Source organism: Pipra filicauda, unplaced genomic scaffold (assembly GCF_003945595.2).
Source record: "Pipra filicauda isolate LSUMZ 115617 unplaced genomic scaffold, ASM394559v2 scaffold137_size4652046_pilon, whole genome shotgun sequence".
NCBI classification, from domain to species: domain Eukaryota; kingdom Metazoa; phylum Chordata; class Aves; order Passeriformes; family Pipridae; genus Pipra; species Pipra filicauda.
Genome location: NW_024103851.1, coordinates 1,646,234 through 1,664,309, shown reverse-complemented (window position 1 = coordinate 1,664,309; position 18,076 = coordinate 1,646,234).

Below are 18,076 nucleotides of genomic sequence, written 5' to 3'. Positions count from 1 at the left end.
CAGATTATTATGAACCTAAATAACTACTAATAAAAGTAGATGACTGCTTGTGATGATGTTAGCTTAATGTAAAAGGTTACTGCCTTCTTCAGATGGAAATTACTGTCTCCTCAGCAGAAAGCAGCTGATGGTTGGTATGATCTTCCATTCTGCAGACTAATCAAGTTCCCTTGAAAACTTTTCAGGGTTTATTGTACATTGTAATAGAAAAGGAGCTGTTGTCGTGCCTCAGCTGGGAGGAGGTAACTTCCATTAAGTGTGCAGTAACTTGTATATGCAAGTATATCCCTCCCTGAGAGGTCAGGGAAATGGACAGATGTGATGAGTTAAATAAAAGTGGTGTGGATTGTTTGCTTTTGGACCGGGAAACTTAAATTCCACTTCTCTTGAGTTTTAGGTACCAAAGTAATTTTTTTTGGATCTGATCCTTGTTCATAGTTCAGATTTCAGAATCCCACCGGGGAAAGGAGGCAGGTTTGAAAGACAAGAATCTTATGTCCTCTCATTACACTGTGTTATATACAAAGCATCAGATGTATTTCTCTGCAGAAGGTATTAATCTGGCTTACATATTGTTAAAGTTGCTGAACTGAAAAGGACGCTATGTATGTTTTATTTATTACTTCTCACAGGGATTCGTTATCTTCATAAACTTACATGCTTTGTATATTCTAAAAAGTGCATAAGATACTTCATTTCATGAGTCTTCTTCACCTTTGTCCCTCCTAATAACTTCTCATTAAGATACACATTAGATGCCAAAGAACTGAGCTGACTTCTTTTTAGTACTTTCTCCAAAGATTTAGAGTGCTACATGAATTTGAAGTCATATCTAATGATCACATGTGAGGAGGTTCAAGTAAACTCACCCATGGTTTTAGACAATTAGAAGCCAGGCAAACTTGTTAGACAGCAGTGAGTGGGAGGTAATAGATTCCAAGCTGGTTTGCTTAGTCTCAGCATCACGCTGCCCATAACACTACTACTCCCAACTGGATGTTTTGAGCACAAGCTGAACTTTTGTCCATATTGAATACATTGGAACAGCACATAGAAATGTCACAAAAGTGACTGTACAATACAAATATCAGAATTGGTTCAAGACAGGAGAATAATATGAAAGTTTCAATTTATTGCCAAGACACAACTGATAAAGGCAAAACAATATTTATTACATCAAAGGAAAGGGGATGCACTGAAAACCATCTGTAAAGTAGAAGGGGCACATCTAAAGCCATCCTTTCCAAAAAACTAGCCCAGAGTCATAGATAATATTTCTAAACTAAGAGCAGTGGCCAGAAGTTTAGCATTCACATCTGCATCACAGAACTCTAGGTTCTTTTGTAGTCACCCTGACATGCCTTCCATGATAGGATGTTGGGATTTAAAAACTATCCCGTGCTCCTTTGCATCTGTGACTGTGCCATATTCAAGCAGTAAGTGCTTCTTTGATCTTATCTTCTTGAGACACAGCCCAGTATGATCCAAATGATGGACCTCACATCCTACAGATCCCTGACTCCTCTCTGGACTTGCTGCATACATAGTCACATTGCTGCTCATTATTTCCACCAGTGAGCTACATACAACATGGAATCTGTTAGCAGTGCATATCCTCTGAGGGACCATGTGTCTGAACCAGAAGGTGGTGAATTGAGTACCCAGGGACTGCCACACAGGAGCAAGACAAAGAGGGTGGTAGTTATCCTAGGCAGGAAATGGCTTTCTCCTCATTTGATTCCCCACTCCATCATGAGCCATCCTTGTCTTTGTAATCAATGTCTGAGCTAACCACAAGCCAGGGAGGAGGTAAGCGCTCAGTTTCTGGAGTCACATGCATTGGGGAAGCCTCTAGTGTTCCTAAAGACAAACCTTTTCTTTCATAAAGACATTCCTAAGTAAAGAGGGAGTATCCTCTGCAGGTCTCTCTCCATGTTCTATTCAGAAGTACCTCCCTAATCCTGCCTATGTTGTCTCTGTAAATGGAGTTTGTGGATTTGGGTGCTCTTTTCCTATTTGGCACAGCTATGGTCCAGGAGCAGATCTGAAGTATAACAAAGCCAGTGCTGTTCATTGGCTATCAGTCACACCTCACCTGCAGAGGTGAGGGTGCTGTCTCAGGCAGAACTGTCTCACTGCATTACCCATGGAAGCAAAGCCATAATTCATTCCTGACAGGATGTGGACACGCAACACGTGGGAGCAAAACAACACACATGTACACAAAGGAGACAAATAGGTTAAGCAACACAATGAACCCAAACTTAATTAAAACTATGTATTTGGAGGCCAAACCATGCCCTCCCTGAATGATTCCATGAATGTCATTCCTGGTCACCATTCCTTAAATGGTGATTTCCAAAGGAGGTGTTCTCCTTCTCTCAGGAATGGTTGTTGTGTCTTTTTTTACTTTTCTAGGGAACCACCAAAATTGGCAGGAGAGCTCTTCATGCCTTTAGCAGTAATCACTATGGTCACTCCTTTGTTAGCATAGTGCCTGATTCTGGAGCCCTTGATTGTGGAAATAGTGCTTTGAAGTCTAGAGCCAGCAATAGATGGAGTCAGCCAGCACCTCGAAGGGATGAGTGCCATAGTCTATCAGGGACAATGGAGAGGAATCACTGCTCTAGTTCTGTTGAGCTCTTCACCACTGGGACTTGGACAGCAAATGTCCTTCAGTGAGAAGTGTTAGAGTTTGCTTGGCTCAAGCTGATAGAACTGGTTCACAAAGTTTGCTACAGATACAGACAGCCCACATCTCACAGCTCTTGCTTATGCACATTTTGCACTGGAATCCTGCTTTTAAACTTAATTATTAAGTGACCAGTATATCTATATATAGCTGTGTCATGCAGATCTATGTATTGCTACTCTGGTGCCCTTTACATTGTTAATAATTAGATTCACTTAACAAATGCAGAATTCATGAAATACCCAGGAAGAACTATTTGTGTGGTAGGGAAAGATTAAAAGGGAAATTCGTTTCACATAAATATTTTTAAATCCTACTTATAGCTCCATGAACCTCTTTCTCTTCATATTTAAATTTTACAGTAGAGTACAAGGTACAGAGTTTCTTTTTATATTCAAAGTTTACAGAAGAACAAACATATATTAATATAGACGCTGTAATGTATTCTGAGTTAAGCTGTCATAAAATCTAAGGCTTTTCATATCATCACTTTTGAAGGTCAGTGCCACAGAGAAAAAGAAGCATCTGTACTGGATCACCATGAACATTTGTAATACATTGCAATAAATACTGCAATATATTTCATTTTTATATGTTTTTGATGAAGAGGCAAAAGTGCATCTTCAACAGTAACTTTTCAAAAATTGCTCATCTGTTTGGAATGGCTGTAAAAGAGATTGAAGCTAAACATTATTCATAGATACATTACACCTCCTCACTGAGACCACAGCTGAAATGAGAAGAGTTTTCCAATGATATTTCATTTAGAGTATCGATTTTTCTGAGCTTGTCCCACAAAGCTATTGCATACGCATTCCAGGCAAGTATGAGAAGGTGTAGATTACCCTAGCTGTATTTCTTTCCTAAATTGGTTTTAATTCTCCCAACTTTATTATAAACATTTTGCTCATTTTGTGCTTTAATTCTCTTAGAACTCCTAACAAGGGTGAAGATTGCTCCCTTGCAGAATTTTTGAAATTAAGACTAATATTTGTTTTTCAGAGGGTGCCTGAATCAATTCAGAAGTGAAGTGTGGAATACTTTTGCCTCCCACTGCAAAACAATGAAAAGTAGCAGTTATTTTACTGTGAAACACTTGTCAACAAATTAGGTTGCTGAGTGCAGTAACCTGGAAAAGTCCAACCAAAAGATTATAAACATGGCAGTAGAGTACTCCATCTGGGTAACTTTGGTCTGTCGAGAAATCTGACCCTGATTTTTTATTTGCAGCCGATTCTCCAGTACTTAAACTACAGAATTATTTTAGGGTTGCCTGAGGATAGCATGATCTCTGAAGCTTCCTTATCTTCCAGCCAAATGATCTCATCAGGTCACCACAAGACACAGTGACAAAAGGAGCAAGGAGATAGTCTAACCTTGAGGAACAGAAGTCAGTCTGACTCCTGGCACTGTAGTCATCTCCCAGAGTAATGGAACTTCCTGCTTAATCTGTGTTCCGACGTGCCTGGGGGCTGCTGGTAAGAAGAAAACTGCAGGTTTTCAGCAGTTTCTAAAATGAAAAAGTCCAAGGAAAGAAGGAGTGTTAGTCACTTCAAGTTATGCTTCTGTCTGCGGGGCACCAGGATACAGAGGCCAGTGTGAGCACTAGCAGGCTGCATGGGCATCTTCTGTGGGCTGTTACCCGTTGTGGTGCAGCTCAGTCCATACAGCCAACAAGGAATAGAGCATTCCCTGATGACTTGTGCAATTCCCCTCTCTGCTGCCTTACAAGGGCTTACACAAAGTTGCCAGCTGCAGCTGTACCTGTGGATTGCATTCCTTGGGGGTGTTTTTTCCCTCCTGATACAGGACATCAGCATATAAATTTTCAACCAGGAAGCAAGTAGGCTTTATGGGGGACCTCTCTCTCATAGCAGCTGCAAGCCTGACAGAAGAAGCTGAACGTAATGGTCCTTTTTCTTTTTGGATGAGCAGACCAGAGTCAGTTGAGCCCCTGAAAGAAACACTGTTTTTCCATTCCATAATGACTTATTTATTTCACTGTACCTTGAATTCTGCAAGAACAGCTTATTAACTACAGAATATCATTGCACATGTTCCAGGAGAAACTACATTAACAATAACATAAAGTAGTTACTATTTTATGAACTCACAATCCTGTATGATCCTATATTAAAATGTGGCAGGTTGAATATTGGATATTATATTTCGATCTACCTTAGATGAATAAAATGAAAATATCAAAAAGGCTGGGTTGTTATAGTTCAGTGAAGTACTGAACTGGTTTCCCAAACATTTCAAATGATAATGTGAAAACAACACACAGACACATCCACCCCAACCAAATAAAAGTTTCTAATAAAACGGTGCATTTCTGCCTTTTTCTTTGCTCCTCATTTCAGGATTTCCAAAACCAAAGAATCTCATATCATGAATATAAAGATAGTGACCAAGATCTGCAGGTACTTCAAATTTTGGGTGCTTCTATCACCATTAGAACATCTGCTGAGATTTTTTTTTTAAATTCACTGGAAAAATGGTTTTGTGAAAAAAAAAATTGCTGTGGAAACATTGCAGGATGTTCTTGCTTGCCAAAACTGGATGGAAAAGAGTGTCAAAATAGCCAACTGGCCCAAAATTTACCTTTTGCAGCTAGTGTATTATTTGTAATGAATACAACCAAGGTTTTAGCCCTGCTCATTTTAAGGCTGAACCTACCGTATTTAATGTATGTCACTCACCAAATTAATATCTTGCCTTCTGCGATTTTCCATAAAAACTTTGAAAGACCTAGGATTGATCCCATGTCAAAACTGAAAAAACTTTTCAATCCAATAAAAATATGAAAAGTCTTTCACTCCATATATTGTTTACAATTTTAGGGGGCAAAAAAAAAGGAAAATAAATAAAAAAAGTAAATTCAAACTCTGAGATAGCTACCCTAACAGAAGGAGCTCCTAAATTACCATTCAGTAATAAGAAGTTAACTAAGAGTAATTTTTCTGTTTTTTCATTGAAGTTTTGTTTGAAATTGCATAGAAAGTGTAAGCCTAAGTGGAGACAATAAACAGGTAAATATTGAGTAAATTTATTTGAAAGTTTGTATCTTTTCCCACAAATAGCAGCAATAAAGCTTTCAGCAGGGTAAAACTCTCAAGAAACATTCCCTGAAACTATGGCCAAATGGGTCTATTTTTCACTCAAAGTGTGTACCGTGTGGGGGCCATAAACTGCCACAGGGTCACATTTAACTGGGGAACCAAGCTAAATAAAATAAAACCCAAGCAGGTGACTTAGTCTCCAAACTTCCCCACCTCCCTACCCTAACATGAATCTTAGTGGTCTGAAAACTGAGTTGCTTTTGCTTTATAAATAAATAAATCACTTGATTTGACACTCGGTGAATTTAGCTGGAGGCAAAATGAGATCATTTTAATGCTGTTAGTTCTTGCGCTGTTTCTGACAGAAGCCCAAAATCTATCAATAATGGAGTTTAAGAGAGACACTTTCTTCTTAGATCTATAAAGAGCAAATAGGTAGACCATAACTCGAACTCAAAAAATTAAAGGAAACATTCAAACCCATGCAGATGTTAGGTGGGAGCTTTTAATCTGTTAATGTCTATTGATGCATTCTCATTGTTGTTACACAGCTTCTGGATGGTTTTGTCACTCATGTCACTAAGACAGATATTTTTCTATGTAGTTTTTTCTATGCAGTGACCACAGATGACTAATGACTTTTGGATTAGATTTATTAATGTTTTGCACTTGTTTCTGTTACTCTGTGTGTTTGGACAAAGGAAACAGAGTACCCTCAGGTTTTGTGTTTGTTTGCTTGTTTTTCTCCTTTCATCTTGACAGCCAGTATTGAAAAAATAAATAAATAAGGTTTTTTTCAAGATCAAGAAAACAGCTCCTGCAGTGCCTTAAGAAATTATACTCAATACATCATTTATCCAGTTTTACTGAGCACATATTTTCAAAGCTTATGGCGCAAATTTAATGCAACATTTCGATACAAGATTTAGAAAAACATAAAATGCTGGAGTCACAATTTTCTACATGTCTACACATCTATTAGGGTCATAATTATTTAATTAAGATGACCTGCTTCAAAGTGGCAAATTCTTTTATTCTGAAAAGTCTTTTACTAGCAAAGACTTCAGCTCTCTTACAGCCTAAGATCAGTATCTGAAATGATCACAAATAATCAAACCCTTGTTCTGTTTTAAGAACCTGGAATGATCCCGTCCCTTCACATTGCTCCAAAATAAACAAAAATATTGCAAAACATAGAAAAGTCAACATCATTTCCAACTAATGGACATTGTTGGTATAACATGTTGTGCTCCTCATCTAAATAGGTTTATTGTAATTGTTACACAGCACTAGCATCAATATCAGCACAACCTGAATGCTGATGTTTCTGCAGAGGTTGCTAACTAAGGAGACATTAAAATATACCAGGAGAAGTGCAGCCACTTCTTTGTCTTTCTTACAGAATATTTCAATTCCATTTTCACATCATCCTGAAGATTTTTCTTAGATGGAGTCCTCAATAAAAATTGTAATTACCTTTCAGGAGAACTCAAGAACCACTGATGGGCCCAAAAGAGTAGTTTTTGCTGAAAAGTGGATGGAGAACAGAAAGAAAGTAGATCATGCCAGGTACAGATTATACCTTTCTTTGAGAAGATACTTGTTTTCTGCAGACAAGTGAAATATGTTAGATCCAATTTGCCTGAACTACAGTAAGGCATTCACGGGAATTCTAAAGTAAAGAAATTGGGAATTAGGAAACCGTTTGTAAGATGGCTTGGAAATTTTAAGGGAGAAGTGTGACACTGGAGTAAATAAGGAACTTTCAAAGTAGAGGGATGCTGCATTTAAGCTTTTCCTTAATGACCCTTAAGCAAGGAAAACACTATAACTCTAATAATGAAATTTCCATAGGTTGCAGACCTGAAAGACAGCACCAGAAAGAAGAAAGGGATGCAGAGAGAGTTTGGAAGAATAAGAGGCACCAATCTGATGTGGTCATTAAAGAAACAGCTAATATTTATCAGACAAAGTCACCCTAATGAGGATAGAGTGCATGAATGCTTCCCTACAAAACCCTGTCAAGAGTTTATCTAGAATTCAAAACACAACTCTAATCACAAAGGCTCAAGAAAAGTGAATTCCAAAGGAAGAGCTACACAGTTTGGCCACCAGGATGGGAGGGGAAATAAAGTACCTGTGCTGCAGACTGAGGTGTCTGCCTTGCTGAGAGAACAAAGTCTGCACTAAAAAAAATACATTTTGAGTTCTCGGGTTTTGAAAATTTGGGCTATTCACTATTTCTCTCTCGGATGTGAATTGCCTTTTTTCCTCTATCTTACTCTCTGAAACGGTATCTTAAAAATAATAATTAAAAAAAAAATCAATCGACTCATCCCTATGATTTTGTGAAGCACAAGCAAGAACATCTTTCCGCCTAGTTAGTACTTCAGTGAGCATTTCAATAAGGCTGATCTGCAAAGCCCTTTTTCCTGAGAACATATGCCTTCACAGTGCAGAACCTCATAGTACAGACTTACTACAAGCAGAATACGTTAAAATAATACTCTTAAATATTTCATGTGCTCCTTAATCAATGTTTTTCCTTCCTTTTCAAATCCAAGCAATGTCACTTCATTGCAACTTGCTGTCCAACAATGTTGTGACATAAATCTTCATTAACTGATTCCTTATTACAGTAGTAATACTTTAAAGTCTTAATCTATTTAATTCCTAAACTTGGAAAGAGCAAGGTTTCTTTTTAATGAGCACCAAAGCTTTCTGATTCCTTAAATTTCTAAGTTATCTGTTGTAATGGGTTGACCCTGGCCAGATACCAGGTACCCACTAAAGCCGCTCTCTCACTCTCCCTTTGCAACTGGACAGAGGAGAGAGTAAAAAAACCAGCTAAGGATTCATGAGTAGAGATAAGAGCTGGGAGAGATCAGTGACTGATTACCTGCACTGTCAAAACAGACTCATAGTGGGGATAGTACTTAAATTTATCACTAACAGGATAAGAGCCAAAGAGTGAGAAATAAAACAGTCTTAAAACCTTCCCCCCACCCCTCCTTCCTTCCATGTTCTCCCTCCTCCCCCCCAGTGGTGCAGGGGGACGGGGAATGGGGCCTGTGGTCAGTTGTTTTTTCTGCTCAGGGAGAGGAATCCTTCCCTGCTCCCGTGGGGTCCCTCCCACGGGAGACAGTCCTTGATGGACCTCTCCAGCATCAGTCCATCCCTCGGGCAGCAGTTCTTCCCAAACTGCTGTGCCATGGGTCACTCCTCCATGGGGTGCAGTTCTTCACGAATGAGCTGTACTGGTGTGGGTCCCTCGCATGGGCCATAAGTCTTATCTGGGAAAAACCTGCTCCAGCGTGGGCTTCCCTCTCTACAGGCCGCAGGTCTCTGGCAGGACCCTGCTCCATCCTGGGCCTCCCACGGGGTCACAGCCTCCTTCATGCATCCTCCTGCTCCAGCATGGGCTCCTCCATGGGCTGCAGGTGGGTCTCTGCACCCCGATGGTCCTCCACGGGCTGCAGGGGCACAGCTGCTCCAGCATGGTCTGCACCACAGGCTGCAGGGGCCTCCGCTCCGGTGCCTGGAGCACCTCCTCCCCCTCCTTCTGCACGGACCTTGGTGTCTATGTTGTTATGCCCATGTTCTCACTCTGCTCTTCCCTGGATGGAATTTCTCCTGCGCAACAATCTTCTATTCTTAAATACGTTAGCACAGAGGTGTTACTATCACTCCTAATTGGCTTGGCCTTGGCCAGCGGAAGGAAATCCGTCCTGGAGGTGGCTGGCATTGGCTCTACGGGACAGGGGAAGCTTCTAGCAGCTTCCAACAGAAGCCACTCCTGTAGCCCCTCATGCTACCAAAACCCAGCCACAGAAACACACTACATCTTTAATGAAATTTTTTTCCCACCATTAGAGTCCAACCACTCTGACAGCATATATCCAATAAAATTTTTAACTTCATTTGCTGCAAAATTTACCTGTAATTTATCTGAAAACCTAAATCAATCACTTTCATCTCTCACTTTAATAAGCTGTATGTTTAAAGACGTTTATACATGTACATGTTCAAATACAACAAAATATAGAGGAGGACAGGGTTATTTTACTTTAAGAAATACTTTTCCTATCTCCTGTTCCTATTTCTCTCTCTCAATATGTATGTGCACTTTTTCCTCTACCTCATTTCTTGCCTTTAATCCGTGGGGTTGCAGACAGTTTCCACAAAGAGTCATGAATGGTTTTCCTGATATTTCTTGTACTGACTGTATGTTGAAAAATATCCTTCCTTTGTGTCTACAAGAGACAGGCTTCCAAAGCAACCTCACGGAGTACCAAATGACAATGATGCATGGCAAACATTCCCCAAGATTAATTATAGATTGAAGGAAATGAAGAGAGAAAAATAGAAGCCATAAAATCCACACAATGCTTTTGAAAGAATCAATGGAATAAATACACCTGTTTGAGAGACAACTCTATGCATCATCTCACCTTCTGGTAGTATGCAAAGCTGTTTTCAGCCCCATCTTGAAATTCCTTAACAAGTTAACAAGGAGCTCTGTTAAATGAGATCCTATTATAAAGACCTAAACAAGATTTGTTTCTAAGTGATTCACTATCCATCACCTCACTATTCAAGATTCAGCTTTTGAAAATGTCAGAAGTAACATCACTCAAAAAGGAAAATTCTCAGCTCCTGTCTTGCTCTTCTCATTGCTACTTCTTAATGTGGCTTGCAGTCTGTCAACCAAGTGTAACATATGCAGGCACATATAACGACAACAACTAACTGAATACTGAATTATCCATTCCTTTTGACCAGTCTAGTCCCTCAAAATATCTATTCCCAAAGTGTGGAGGAAGATCAAATGGCCTCTGGTGGGCTTAGTTTTAGGTCATCTGGATCTGCAGCCCATTTTAACCGACTGCAGGCTGGCATCAAACACCAAATCAAGCTGCTAAACAAAAGATGTGTGGGAAAGACAACATATAATAATGGAGACCTTGGAAAACGCATCATAATTTATTAGGTCACAGAGTCATGTAACACTCATAAAGAAAGAAGGGATGTTATAACAGAAGGTATTGAATTATTCCTTACATGACTTTATGTTGTTATACACTTTTTGTATGACCACAATAAGTGATTTACCTCTCTGTGCCCCTTCTGTAAAACAGGAATAAAAACACGTTCTCTTCTTTACCTTTTGTCTTTCTTCCCTGGAGTGTGAGCTAGTAGGGTATGAATTCTCTCCTTTGAGTATATATAGAGTTGTGCACAGCAAGACTTTTTTGCACTGTGCCATCTGAATAAAATACCTGATAACATTTAATGAACACTGATTTTTTTAGAGTACCCTTGCTACTTTGAAAAGGCTTCTGTAACATTCTAATTTCTAAGGAATAGCAGGATCCTAGTCATTCTAACATTTCAAACTATTCCTGGAGAGAATGTGCAAGACTAAAGTTTATGAAAAAATATCTCCAGGCCTTCATACACTTATTGTAGAATCATAGAATGGTTTGGATCAGAAGGGACCTTTAAGATCTTCTAGTTCCAACCTCCCTGTCATGGGTGGCGACACCTTCCAGTGACACCTACTATGTCAAACTCATTCCTGACAGGTGTTTGCATAACCTCTCCTTAAGATTTCTAGCCATGGAGTCTCCACAGCACCCTTTCATTTTCTGTTGGCTCAGCCATGAATGCGATTAACAACCTGACACTTGGCTGTGTGGTTGCAGATTGCCCCAAATATCAGTATTCCTTTCTTCTTCTCTAGGGACATGTTCAAAGTTGCATACAAGACAAATCCTGCATTAACTGCCTCTTCTTGCTGCTTATATAGCCGGGATTCTTTGACAACCATCTGTTGTAAGAAGTCCTTTTGTATCCTTCCTCTGGTCTCCTGAAGGAATCCCTGGAACTCTTCCCCTCTTCAACTACTGCAATACTATGTTTTGTTTTGCCAGCTTCTTCATAGCTGCTTCTGTTTCTATACTTATAGTTTTAGAATTCACCTCTTATTCCTTCAGTTTCTTTCTGAAGAGGAATTATCTCCAACTGCTCCTCTATGTTCTATAACAACCTCATTGGAACAATTTTACTGAAGATCACATTTGCTGTTTGCTCATGTTTGTCCGTCACGTATGTTGTCTCACAGATGTACAGGTTGTATGATAGTTTCTATTCCCCAAGTACACTTTTTGTTTTATATTTGTCTTTTTCTAACTTATCTCTGAGTTAAAAGAAGAGGTTATACAATGAAGGTGTCTGGCTCTAAGTTTTCTGTCAAACCACATTTCAGCTGGTGACAGATCAAATTTAAAGGATGTTGCCCCGAAATTCAGAAATGCCAAATAAGAATCTGATTTTTTCCTAGCTTTTTAAAGCATTCTCCTGTCATTTTCTACAGCACTAAAACCACCGACCTTGGACACTCTGGACCTGTGGTAAAATACCTATGGTCTTATTCTTCTGAAAACCATTTAATCTCTTAATAATTGAATGCGGTCTTTTACCTGTCATAACAACATTTATTATGTCCCATTTAGTAAGCACTTAAGTTTCATATCCAAAAGCCTTCATTTTCTACTGATACTACTTCTAGATAACAAAAATAGTTGTTCAGAAGCTCATTACTCCTATTTTATGAAAAAAACGATTTGATACAGGTTGGGTTGCTTTTTTTAACCTTCCTTCACACACTAGGAATTATTCTCTTACTCTGTTCTTCAAACATTCCCTATTCTACTACAAATAACTTTGTTCCAAAGCCTTTGTTTCTGCTAGCACACAAGCTTGTATACCAGGGCTTACTTTGCAAGTGATAAAGATTTCACTAGTATTTAAGCTGATGTTCCTTTTCTCACACATAATTCTTTGGATAAATTTCACAATGATGAAAGTCTTCCTTCTGCTTGTTGTCCAAAACTTCATCATTAACTTAGTTTTAGGTGCAGTCATTCTTTACTGGCTGTTCTAGAAGATGGTATTTTCTTCCAAATATAGTCTGTCTAAACTCCAGACACTGCTTAAATCTCACTTTTTTTCCTCATCCCGCACAATTTTTCATCTTGTTTATTCTGAGCAAAACTCAGTTCATTATTTAGGCTTTTCTTTGAGTGTTTCATCTTATTACACTTCTGTATGCTCATGGGAATTGTAAGACTTACTTATCCAGTGCATTAACATTTCTTGTTCTCTCCCCTCAAAACATATGGCCTGTTGTGCCTTCCTTAGCTTGCCAAATATGCATTTCTTTTTTATGTACTAAAAAAGTCTTTCTGAGAATCCTTTTCTCCTGTTGGGGCCCTTGATTTCTGTTGTAATTCGATCTGAAATTGGAAATTGCTCAAGATGCTTGGTCTTGAATATTTGACATCTGTTTCAAAAGCTTTTTTTTTTTTTTTTTCTGGTTAACAATGTCAGATATCTTTCAGAAGTTTCTTTCTTTCTTAGGATGGTATATGCTTTATCTCTCCTTGGAACATTTCAGTACTTACTCAGCTCCTGTTATCCTACTCAAGTTATCTACTGCCTTACTGGACAGCCCCTGCTGCTCTGGCTCACCTGACTTGTTTCAGTTAGAACAGAAGAATTTAGCACTTGGTAGTAGTCAAAAAGAATGCTAAGTACAGAAGTCTATAAATATAAGGTCTCCCTAATTAAATAAGACAGAAACCACCTTATAGATGAATAAACCTATTGTGAGGAAGGGACAGTGTGTGCCACCATCCAACAAGTTAAGCCAATATTAGCAGCAATCTCCTGTATGATATTCAGCTTGAAGTGATCTATAAGAGGGCCGGGATAATAAATTAAGGCAAAAGTAAGGACCATACACTAAATGCTAAATTTCTTTCAATTTTAATAAGCTGCAGTTACATAAAATTTTAAACTGGATTTTAACAGACATTTACAGTTCATTCTGTAAACTGCAATTTTAGCACATTACCTTTAAACTGCATAACTAAAATAGTACATAAAAGAGAAAAGATAGTTATTTGCGAAAGAACTATTATTTACTGTAATGCATAATCAAGGTTATTGTCTCTAAAAATCATTAAGTACTTGTCACCAAATTTTCAATACTTTAAATAGAGACCTGTAAAGAGCTCATGTATATTTAAATGTCTGTGTTTTCACACATCTATTAAATACTAGCTAAATTGAGATAAAAGCATTTAGCTTCCACTTATGAGCAGGGTTAGAAACAGCAATTAAAAGAAGAATTAAATCTCAGAGGAAAGAAAAATAAAAAATTGATAGGAATGACGCAAAGGACTGCAAAAAAAGGGATGTATTTTCAGAAGACAATTTCTGGAAGCTTTCTCCCAGGTTTTCAAGCTATTTCTAGTTAAAACCTTTGCCTTCAGCCAGCCTGCAGCCAGAACTTGAATGACTAGAAAATAACACAGGTCAGATTGTCGGCTGTGTATTCCATTCATGTAAAATTTTGAGTACATACCAAGTTGCTATACACAGCTGGAATCCTTGTTTGCAAGAACCAAATGGACAGTTTTTCTAAAGGAGTTTAGCAGGAAAATAAAATGTCATAGCCTTCACATTACTTGTTTGTTCCCTGCTTGAGACCTCTCTCTTACTTGCACCTCCTATTCTTTTAAGTTTCTGTGTTGAACAGAATCTGGATCACAGTCTGTGAATTGTGTCAGGTCTTTTGTCTTTCTCTTCAAGGTGAATCAAACTCCATCCAAATTGCTTACTGAAACAATCTAGACCTGTCTATTAATCTGCTTCAAATACTCAGCCTGGAAACAGCTCTGAGGAAAGTGATCTGTTAATGGTATTGATCCTCATTTAGCCTTTTATATCATGGGTATTTTCCTTAGATGGGTACTGCTTGCTCCACAGTTTTTGTTAGCTCAAAATCCCTCATGCCAGCATCAGACTTTGGGATGGAGGTTCCACAACATTTGTATTTTGTGATCAGATCCATCCCTTGTTCTGATAGAAATGTGTTTGGAATTAAGTAACTTTTTCTTCTTCTATAAAATCCCCATTAAAACAACAATTAATGTCAACTTTTCCTCCTACTTGCCCACCTGAGGAACCCTCCAGGGATTGCTCTAATTTACTCAACCCGTTAATTCCTCCTAAAATATCTAAACTAGTTAAAACATTTCAGATTATTTCTTTTTTTTACTACTAAACATTTCCAAAGGGCATGAGCCAGATTTTGTTTTACTTTGGGTCATATTAAGAGTCTATATATTGTAATTTGAACGAAGATAAGGTACAATTTTTTCAATTCGAGTTAGAGGAACAATTACTCATGCAAAATATTATTTAGAGTAAACAATGGTCTGACCACCTAGGCTTTGGATTTTAGTGGTTATTGAAATCTTGCTTATTCTCCCATCCTCCTCATCAAACATTGATTCTGCGTTTCACATTTTATATTTTACTTATCTGATAGGTTTTCCAGTTCTTGCTTGTAGACAGCAGTAACATAAGGTTGTCACTTGTTAGAGCAAAAAGCATGATAATATGTGCAGAAAAGGTTACAAACCTTGCTTTTTTGCAAGTCTTCCAAGTATCAATCTGATCAAGGCACCTCAGAGGAGGTGCATCTTTCACTCTGTTACCACATTTCATTTTAAATAAAGTACTAGACATACATAATTCACAAGAAACAAATGGGTTTCTTAACTCTGACTGTAATATGAAAGATTTTTCTATTTAATAATGATAATAAAAAAAGGTAATATATACTAAACAACATTCTCATTATTTCTACCAAATTATTTTCTTCCCATACCCATGGGAAAGGGGTGATTTTCTATTCTATTTCAATCACAGCACAAGTTCAAATATTCATTTTTGCATACATTTTGAACCTGATGTGTAAGTTTGACACTTTGAGCTGTGAGTGATACAGCATCTGTCAAGCAGGAATCTATTTCTAATGTTGGGTTTTTTTTTTACTACTTCACAATGTGAAAAGCAACAACCACTCTATAGTTTAATTATGTGTTAGCACCATAATGTACATGTAGAAATAAAATAATAAAGATGTAATTGATTTTATGTTTTAGTAAATATATCACCAATTAAAAAACCCCTACTAAATGTTTATTTGTCCATTCTGTTATTTTCCATATAAAGCTTATAATTCAATGCTTTAACAACATGCAAAGAAAATAGCTCAGCTTTTTAAAAAATCATGTTATATAATTATGCGTCTTGACATTGCAATTTCTAATGAAAAATAGACCTTTGTAAACATTTTGGGCATGAATGTCTTATATTATTTGAGGCATGGCCTTGTCATCTGCAGTGCTGCAAAAACCTTTGGTTTGCTGTTCTTACCTTCTGCTGTAGCAAGCTGCCTTTTTGAGGCCCAGTTTAGTGTTAGTGTTAGTAGATGAGCATATCAGCAATATAGCTGTCTGGAACAAAAGGAGGAAGAAAAGCTTGAAAACACTTGTTCTAGTTTGAAAGTTGTAATTCACATATAATTTTAAAACAGTTCTCATGAAGAATGATGTGAATTTCTATCCAAATATTTTTTTCTCACAAAACCCAAACCCAGCTCTGACAGATACCCAGTAAAACCAACAGTGTCACCCTTTCCTTAACTGGGTCTCAGAAAGGACAGATTATTTTTTCCTTAGAAACATATCTAACAGCTTTCTCCAAAACAGGTGCCATTCAAAATCTCTAATTCTTAATCTTATATTAGTCCCAATAGGATATTTTGCAATTCACACAGAGCAAATACACATACAGCTTGCTTCTGTCATTTAACCAAACCAGCTTCATGGAATTCAGCGAAGAAAATAAAATCAAGCTCATTTTATACATACATAAATATAAAAATATAAATATATCTCTTCACATTATAGATATATATTTCTTAAAAAAAACCAACAAAAAACCAAAAAACAAAACCTCCAAATCTAGTTGGGCATTTTTGTTCTTTTTTTTTTTTAAACTATAAAGAAGAGAGAAATCTGATATCAGGTACATTTTATATCACAGTGAAAATGTTTGCAGGAGTATAAAAGTGTGTGGTAAGAGACATTAAAACATAATAGCACAGTAGGACAACTTATCCCAATTGCTTCACAGTGGGACTATTGTCATTCAAGCACAAGTACTAAGTTAAAGGGCAATAAATAGTATATTAGGTCCATTACTAAAGGCACTTTAGATACAGTAATATCTACTGGAATTACTTGTGTTGTTATTAAAATAGATGATATTTTGGTAACAGTGTGTGAAGCAGGAACATGAACAGTTTATTTCTGAATGAGCCATTATTCCACATCTTTTACTCCTTAGGATTTCAGAGGAGTGGGCAAATAAACAACACGACAAAGAAAACTTTGTCTGCAGAACCAGAGATTAGGGATCACAGAGGCTCTTCAATAATCATTACAGAATGAAATCAGACCCCAGGATATACCAGTTGCAGCTGGAGGGCAGGTGTAAAAGAGAGAGGGGAAATAAACACCAAGAGAGACAAAGAGAGAGAAGGGTGGAACAGAGGAACACTAACATATTTTGCAAAAGAAATTATTAACTTTTAGATGTGCTGAAGATCCTTCAGTTCAGTGTCTGCTGGGAAATGCAAACCTTGATGATGGCACAGTAGTCATTAATGGTTTTGATAAGTGTATGCAAGATTATATTTAATTTTAAAATGTATGAGAGGTGACATATACACATGGGAGGTCAAGCCTATCTGCAACTCCTGAGCAGGAAGAAGAGGATTCTTAATATAGAAAGAAACTGGCTGAACCTGGTGCTGTCTTTTCTGTACAAATCTCTTGGGTTTTGGCCGTATTTGTGACCACAATGACACACAGATATTCTTTATCACTCTCCTTTCAAAAGCAGTAAGAGAAACAAACCCAAATGCTAGATCCTAGCCTTTGGGCTTGCCAGCATCACAGAGGGAGTAGAGAGAAGGCTTCTATTAGTGAAGAAGTCACAAACTTGCAGTTAGATGAACTTAAACAATTTTTTACCAGTAAACTGTGGCTATAATACTATGCATGGATCACAACTTATATTTTCATTTGTCTATCTGCTAAAGATTGATGACACTTGTCATCAGAAAGGAAGAAATATTGTTGTGATTCTGGGTAAGTGTACAGCATATCTTAAGATTTCCTGAGAAATTTATTTTTTCTCACCATTTGAGGCTATATATTTAATCCAAGAACTAGGCCACAGAATATGCTAAAATCTCAGGCTGTAGGATAAGAAAAAGAAATGGCAATTTGTTTAATAGCCTAGAACAACTGGTCAAGAATAACTGAAAATTGCGTATTTGATTTTTTATAAAAAAAGTTGACAATACAAAATAGTCAAGAAATCTTTGAAAATATAC